The sequence below is a fragment of the Porites lutea genome, chromosome 2 (assembly GCF_958299795.1).
Source record: "Porites lutea chromosome 2, jaPorLute2.1, whole genome shotgun sequence".
Lineage (NCBI taxonomy): Eukaryota > Metazoa > Cnidaria > Anthozoa > Scleractinia > Poritidae > Porites > Porites lutea.
This window is the reverse complement of record NC_133202.1, coordinates 18,337,337-18,345,847: the sequence shown is the minus strand read 5'-3', so window position 1 is coordinate 18,345,847 and position 8,511 is coordinate 18,337,337. Positions and strand designations below refer to the sequence as shown.

Sequence of the window (8,511 nt, the reverse complement as noted above, 5' to 3'; positions counted from 1 at the left end):
CATTAAGGTGTATGTCTTTTCATTTATTGATTTAATTATGCTTTACAATTTTAACAATCCAGTGATAATTATTATCCTCTATACTTGTTTCCTCTGGCTGTTCTGTTTCTTCTTCTAGTTTATCGGTACTTCACGATATCAAGCGAAACGTTGGGCCAGTCTTATTTTCCTTGGGGTCTCTATTCTCCTGGGCAGGATCGTTTAGCAATCTCGCAGATTTCATTCCTCCGTATACGCAGTTCGCTCTGCAATCACGAATCATAACTTGTTGGAGAACAATAAAAAACCGGAAATAGCGGGAATATAAGGGGTTGTTTTCTATCCTTGGGAGAAGCGGAATGGGGCGTGAGGGGGGCTTGCCTCGGATGTTACAGACCACAGATTTTTTCCGTATTGTTCCCACAATTTTGGGGGCCAGAAATTCTTTTTTTTACAATATCTGTCCATTTATTTTGGCTTAGACATATTTTGGTGACCCTCAGAGGAGCCGAGAATATTGCTTCTATCCTGACGATTTGTGTTATAGTGTTATTAGTCGTAAGTTTTTGTATAGCAGAAATTTTGAAACGATTACGCCAGAGAGATAGCTAGAGATAAAGGAATCACTATGTAATTTGTATACATACCCCCACATGGATACTTCTTTTGTTCAGTATTTCTACGCAAGTTGTTGTCTCAGAAAGTTTGTCCAATTTCTAATAAAGTCAACATTTTTCGCGCAAATACCGTACGAGTTCTCTTTCCATGCGGAAGGAAGTACAGTGCAACCTCGATATAACGAACCTCGATCTAACAAAATTCTCGTTACAGCGAACACGATCCACCAGCGCAAACGTAAAATATACCTCGATATAACGAATAAATGTCAGCTCGTGATAAAAGATGAATGCCAAACAGACCAATTACAGTAATTTTTCAGATCCGGAAATGCTGGGCTTTGTAAATTAATGATTAACTATACTTCGATTTAAGGTACATTTTAGTAGTTTTTCCGAAAACTTGTTATATGGAGGTGTTCGATATAACGATCCCTGGATATAACACACAAATTTCCCCAGTCCCCTGGCACTTCGTTAAATCAGGGTTCCACTGTATTCTCGGTTAATGTGAAAAAACAGCTTACCTTTGGGCTCAAGAAACTTTGCCTTAACAGAAGAGGAACTGATTCCCTTTCTTGTTGCTGCACCGAATAAAGAAAGCAAAACAAATTCAACAAATGAATGACGAAAAGGAAGCCTGGACAGAGCACTTAATTCAACCTTTGTGCTCTTGTATATGGTATGGTTTGATCTGAAATTGGGTTTTTAGAAGACGCGGTTATCGTTATTATCATGTGGATATCAAGATTCGCTCCACTACTTCACGATGGTCATATAATTATTTGGGATCGGTCCAAAAGCGTTCCTACAACAATAGGTACAATTCTTCTCTTGACCTACATAAGTTTTCTAACTTCTCTTGTGATATTATCAATTTTATCTTTCTCCTTCAGCTCCATCCTAGCATCTCCTTGTACACCTACGGTATGTCAATAGTTTAGCAAGATTGTTGTTGTCTATTCATCACAACTAAGTCAGGTCTCTTGTTGTCAGTCTGTATGCTAAAATCCCAAAGGACTGTAGACTTTCTCAAGGGACTTACTAATACCATTTGTCAGTCCATTCCAGTCTGTATTATTATTATTATTATTATTATTATTATTATTATTATTATTATTATTATTATTATTATTATTATTATTACTACCACTACTACCAAGCCCCTAATGCACGCCTTGACGTCCACTGTAGGGGTTTCTGGGAGCGAAAGAGGGCTGCATTTTTGGATATAAGGGCGTGTCATCCCAATGCGGACTCGTATAGAGTTCTTAGCCCCAAGCAAATCGACAGGATTCATGAAAATGAAAAAAAGCGAAAATACAACTCTCGCGTCACAGAAATAGAGCAAGGCACATTCACCCCACTGGTATTTACAACGACGGAACGGATGGCTGACGAATGCCTGAGATACCACTCAAGATCAGCCGAGCTATTATCTGCAAAAAAGCAAGAGAGCTACGCCACAACAATTTCATGGGTCAGGGCGAAAGTGTCCTTTGCAATTTTGCGGAGCGCGCTCCTATGCGTAAGGGGATCGAGAACCCCGAAAAGGAGGAACTTAGATGTTACGGACAGGGATCTAGAAATAGAGAGGGGTCAAGCAGGACTTCCCTAGACTCAACAGCTATAGATACTTTATTATTGGGATGTACATAGAAATTTTTCATTTTGTAGTTTATAGACAGTTGTTTACATTTCCTCTGTTGAAAACCACCGGACCACCAAGAAGTCTTTTTTAATTACAGTTATACTAAATTTGTATTTAATTTTCAAGTATACTAAATTTGTAATTAATTTTCAAGTTTATTATTATTATTATTATTATTATTATTATTATTATTATTATTATTGAGATCGGCGTTAGTTTGTCTTAGAGGCCTTAGGACAAGAAGAGTGCCATGTGACATTAAGAATGTTGATATTGACGTCGAAGTTGTTGAAGGAGCCATTCAATCGGACTATTGATGTGTTTCCTTACTTTTAAATGGCAAATATTCGTCATTAAGACATTGTGAACGCTATTTTATTTTCCTCTTTTTTAGTGATTTTTTTAGTGATTATCTTAGTAAGAATGCAATTGACCTTGAAAAAAAAATTTCTTCCTTTTTTATTCCAAATGAATTGTTTCAATTGAAATGAAATGTTCTTAATTTGAATAATTTTTGTTTAATGAAATGAATTTTTTCTAATCAAAACCAGGTAAGTGTTTTTTTTTTTTAAACGGAAGGAATTGTAAATAGTGTTTTGACGAAATAGTTTTTTTTAAGTGAATTAATTGTAAATAGGATTTTAATAGTTGGTATGTTATCAATGAAATATGTTAAATTTATCATTATTATTATCATTATCATCATTATCGTCTTAATTATCTTAAAATGCTGACGCTATTCGAAGCAGTTCTTAGGTAACTTGAATCATGAATGACTGTCTGTGAACAGCAACGGCTGGTTTAAAATATTAAAATATTAAGTAAGTAAAGGAGTAAAGGTTTTAAATTTAGCAAAGGTTTTATTGGCGAAATTTTTCTGACCTGCAGTTTGGTGTTTCGTTTGCCGGTGACGACCCCACCTCTTCCGGAAAAACTTTCACTTTTAGTAAATATGCTTGCCACAAACAAGAGGGCAAAGATCCAACATTGAAGCTTGTGATTCATTGTGGATTGAATTAGCTGTAAAACAAACAATAAACACCTGTTTCCCTGATCTAACACTTTCAAGTGTGAATATTGATGAGAGTAGATCAACTGAATCGGGGTAAAGTTTGGAGTGATTGGTAGAGCATTGGAGTCACAAGTTCACTAACAAACTGAACTTCAAACAACTTGAAATCTTAGTGTGCCACTGTTTCTCCAGTGTATTGTTTACCTTCTTCAGTTTTGCTCATTTCAGCTTTTTTTTTTTTTTATTTCTGTCGTCATCGATCTTCTACAGCTTGAAGCAGTCATGTTGTTATTCTACTGAGTAAGCTCTTTGCCCGGGAGCTCTTTGATCGCGTGGAAAGCGCTAAGATTGCCTTGCACCGAGTAACCTAGAATACAATAGTTAATTGCTCTCCTATGTGGCTACTTATAATTGAATAAGCCAGAACGGGGCGCTATTGTTTGAAAAATGCCATTTCATTTCAAGGAGATAAAGTGTATTTGAGAATGATTTAATAATCTACATGTCACGCAATTTATACTGACGATATTAAGATTGCATTCAAGATTTACAAGAACACAGAGAAATAACAACTAATGACTTTGAATTATGGAAAAAGCACGAAAGAAAAACAGAAAAGTGAAAAATAGATGTTTTGGAAAATGAAAAGTATGCTAGAGGCAGGGGCACCCAACGAGAATATAGTTCAAAACCACTTAAACATAGCATTGTTAAACGTATTTTAGTATTTAAACGGTAGATATAGGCCTATTTTTATCCCCTAAAAATGTTTCATCTGTTCGGATTTCCTAGCTGAAAGTCTAGTAATCCGAAAATAATAGGGATCAAAACTTACTTTTTCGAAAATTTCAGCCAGAACAAAGGCTCCCGAAAATTCTAGGTGACCTTTTTGGGGTAAAAATCCGTTAAAAATATGCAATTATACCATTTTTTACATGTTCGAAAATCCTAGGAGAGGCAGGCAAGCAAGAAATTTTACAACAAATGTTTCGAAAATTCTAGATCTCAAATCGTCTTCCGAACAGATATTCTTCCGAAAATTGTCGTTGGGTGCCCCCGTAGAGGTCAAATTTGATGTTACGTGAAAATGTTTTAGCATACATATTGATTTTCAATTTCCTTTGTCTCGTAGCCCTAGGAGACAAAAGATTCAGGAGAACAACCTAGAATAGGATAAAAATTTTAACTTGAAATCAAAATTTGACCCATGACTGGACATAACTTACCTTTCTAACTCTTTCTATGGTAGTTTTGCTGCAAAGCTTCGGTTGGCATTAAAATAACTGAAGTCTGATTTCCACCCGTTCTTTAAATAACTTTCCTTAGACTCTTTGTGTTCTTTTTTTATCATTTCATCTCTGGGCGACTTTCGATCACAGTCTACTTTAATTGTAGTTGAATCATAAATTCATTTGAAATAATCTTATCAATTGGAACTTAATTGGTTGGTTGATTTAGGTGTTTACCCTTGTCAGCTGATTGGCAAAAGAAATGTCTTGGATTTTAGTTTTAGTTTTTTCAGTGTTAGTGTGTTATTTCCATTACATAAAAGGTAAAGAGGGTCAGACCTACAGTCAGGTTACTAGTACCACCAAGCAACAAACCCTTTAATAAAAGAGGTAGTACCATTACAATACAACCTGCGCCAAAACCTATTATTATTAAACCAAACTCGCAGTTGTTTTTTACTAAGAAACTTATCAAAAAAATTAATTATAGGCATCAGTTGGTCATATTTAGGCCACGCTTGAGGACTTAAAACATGGTTCATTGTTTAAATAGGCGAGGCAAGAAAATTGAGACGAAATGAGTAATCTGCTGGTTCTAAATTAAAAAGTTTCCTGTTAGCGATATATTCTGCGTCAGATTTTTCTTCCCACTCACAGTAAAAAGCAATTTTATCTAAAAAATGAACTGACCAGGGGGAAAATTTTCAGCGGCGGATACGTTTTAAAAGAAATGGCTCAGAAAATATTTATATTGGATAAATTATTTATCAAACACAGTGGAACACTAGATGTAATAAAGACAACATGTATTCAGTAGGAAAATGTCGACGAAATCTCAAAAAATACTTTTGACATGCATAAAGCCGAGGAATATGTACTGTTGCACTCTTCTAAGACCTAAACAAAAACTGAATTAAAAAGAAACGATTTTAATTAGAAGGAGTAAGAAGTATGTTTGAGCGTTTTTAATGTCGTAAATGAATAGTAAAATACTACGTGCTGTTTGAAGGTTTTACTGAGTTTCTTTGGCCTCTATTTATTTAATCTATCAACTACGATAAGCACTTTTTATCTACTAATTGTTCCTCACTCAGTTTCCCCTTCGTTTCTCAATATTTGTTCACGTTTTATTGTTCTCTTCTGTGACAGCTGATATATTGTCTATTATAAAATATAGTAAGATAGTACGCGCGTTCTGATTGGTTAAAAACCTATGGTTTATTGTGTTGGTAAACTCATAGAAAACTTAAAGTCACTTTATAAAAGCAATAGAACACACTTTCTAAGGAATTACCCGGCGTGATAACCCACTTGGGATGTTGGGAGAACACTCGAAAAGCTTGTAAATCACTTGCCTTCGGCTCTTGATGTACAAGCTTTTCTCGTTTTCTTCTAACATTCCGCGTGGGTTATCACGCCGGTAAACCCACAGAAAGTGTGGTCTATTGGTTAAATAGATTCTAATACGCTAAAAAGAGTTCAAAACCACAAAAGTGTACTTTTTGTTGCCGAACATGTTTAAAAACCTTTTCTTGCTTACTTAGGTTGCAATCGCTTTCTATTAATTTCAACGTCTCAGTTAGTTCAACTCTTGATTCCGCACTGTTGTGTGTCTGTGTTTTTCACTTTGGCCTTTTCACTTCGTTGATTTTCGAAGGAATGAAGATTGGGCTAATACGAGGAAAAATAAGACGCATCCTAAATAAGACGCAAACTGTCCTGTATAAACGGTTCATTTCGTATGAAATTTAGCTGCGACGCGACTTTGCTAAGATACAACCTATATAAAAACATCCCTTAACACCTGTTCTTGGATAAGGCTCGTCTTATTTAAGACGAAATGTGCCGTTGATTTTTTCGCTCTAACTGAGAATCACTTAATTATGCAGTGAGTTTGCCCAGTCGCTGGGATTGACCTGGGTTACCTAATGTACTAGTACCCTTAGAGTTAGTCGATTTACATTATAAACCCAGAGTTTCTTGTTAGCGTTTTGTGAATGCTAGTCTTACTCATCCCCGTTTCGGAGGTAATTCCATGGTTTGCCAGATATCTTTGTATCTCGCCTTCAGGTCTTAACGTGTCGTGTGCAACAGCGAGTTTCGCGAGGGTTTGCGATATACCCATTTCTATGAAAGCAATTAACGTATAATAAACTCCAAGCCACTAAAAAAGCTTAAAAAGAATCCTACTTTTGAGTTAAGAGTCTGTATGACAATAATAATAATAATAATAATTTAATATTTATATTGCGCAAAATACATGTAAATATGATCAAATGCGCATAAAAAATATGATCAAATGCGCACAAAAAAATATATCCAACAAACACACCTGAACTCTTTCATATATTTAGATATTTTTTTCGGCAGGATCATAAAGAAGATGTAAAAGAAACGTATTAAACTTCATTCAAGTGTTATTCAGGACACGAATTATGAAAAACAGTAGTGTTCGCAAACATGTATAACAACAACAGTTCTTCAGAACCTTTTCTTTTCATTCATGTCATTAATAACCAGAAAAAATGTTTATAAGCCTCAAGTCATTGTGTGTATTTTTAACATGATGACAGGAGGCCATATATACTGTCGCGCCTCTCAGTCAAATCTTGAAAACACGCCTTTTGTAACTGTGACAACCACAGGCCGGCAAAGAAAGCAAATCAGACAGGAAAACAATGAATAATCAACTTCATCTGAGAAACAGGGAGTTTGACTAATGGTCGTGGGTCGCGGGTCGCGGGTCCTAAGTCGCGGGTCGCGGGTCCAATGTCGCGGTCGCGGGTCCAATGTCGCGGCAGGGGAAAATGATTTGGGGGTCGAGGTAACTGAGTGAAAACGACCGATATGAACACAATATAAAGGGGAAAAAAATCTGTTTTATGCACGATACTCTACGGTAGCCATTTAACAGGTTACGGATGTTAGAGTCAACAAAATGATGTCTCAAGAAAAGACCTATGAAGTGTATCGCACATTTTTCAGTGAAGGCACCCCTAAGCATTTGTGAGCAATTCATACACAAGAAGAAGACAATGGTAACTGATGGTAACTTTTTTTTATCAGATACTGTTATGCATAAGCATATTCAAAGCTGAATTTACACATAACTCGGCCCGATAGAAAGAAAACAAAATGAACTTGCGGTGAACACAAAAGTCGGCTAGCTTTTTCTTTTAGGTCTTTTCTTGAGACATTATTTTGTTGACTCTAACACCCGTAACCTGTAAATTGGCTGCCGTAGATTATCATGCATAAAGCATGCATAAAAACATTTTTTTTCCCTTTATATTTTTTTCGTACCACTCGTTTTCACTCAGTTACCTCGAACTCCAAATCATTTTCCCCTGCCGCGACATTGGACCCGCGACAGCGACATTGGACCCGCGATCGCGACTTTGGACCCGCGACCGCGACATTGGACCCGCGACCGCGACTTTGGACCCGCGACCGCGACTTTGGACCCACGACCCGCGACCCGCGACTATTAGTCAAACTCAGAAACAGGTCCTGAAAAGCAGTATATGAGGTCAGTAAAAGCCTGCCTGAACTGTCAAAAATACTCCCATCAGCTACATTTAACTCCGCCCGTTTATCATGCGACGTTTTCCTCAACCAGAAATAATAATAATAAAAAAACAAACCATCAAACAACAAGAAAACAACAAAAGAATCTTGAGAGCAGCTTTATTTTGCCAAAATCTAAAATACCAGTTAGAATGACTCAATTAAGCAGTGGCAACCCTAAACGTTTTTCGTCGGTGGACAACACGGTAAAGAAAGGACCTTTGCTGAGGGATTCCGCGAAAGAGGGTTCATCAAGAATTCCTGTTGCTGTCGGAAAGAAAAATAATAGTTTGGACAAAACAGGTATGAATTTTCACTAGTGTGTTAAGTAAAATTGAGAATTGATACATAAAGTTAATATCTTAGTGTTGAGCAGGTGGCGGAACGCTCCGCGGGGGACGAGTTAGCCTGCGAACGACAGACATTTCTTCTCGCTCATCGCCGCTGAGGGACGCG

At 36.7% G+C, this 8,511-nt stretch overlaps 1 long non-coding RNA gene across 1 annotated transcript; it reads right to left on the bottom strand.

The window, feature by feature from the left end:
- Window positions 1–2: 2 nt before the first annotated feature.
- On the bottom strand, window positions 3–4,637 carry LOC140927946 (uncharacterized). The gene is made up of 4 exons (XR_012164591.1): window positions 4,486–4,637; window positions 3,130–3,267; window positions 1,124–1,180; window positions 3–245 (listed from the first exon to the last, which is right to left on the bottom strand). It is a non-coding gene; the product is annotated as an uncharacterized lncRNA (long non-coding RNA).
- Window positions 4,638–8,511: the final 3,874 nt, after the last annotated feature.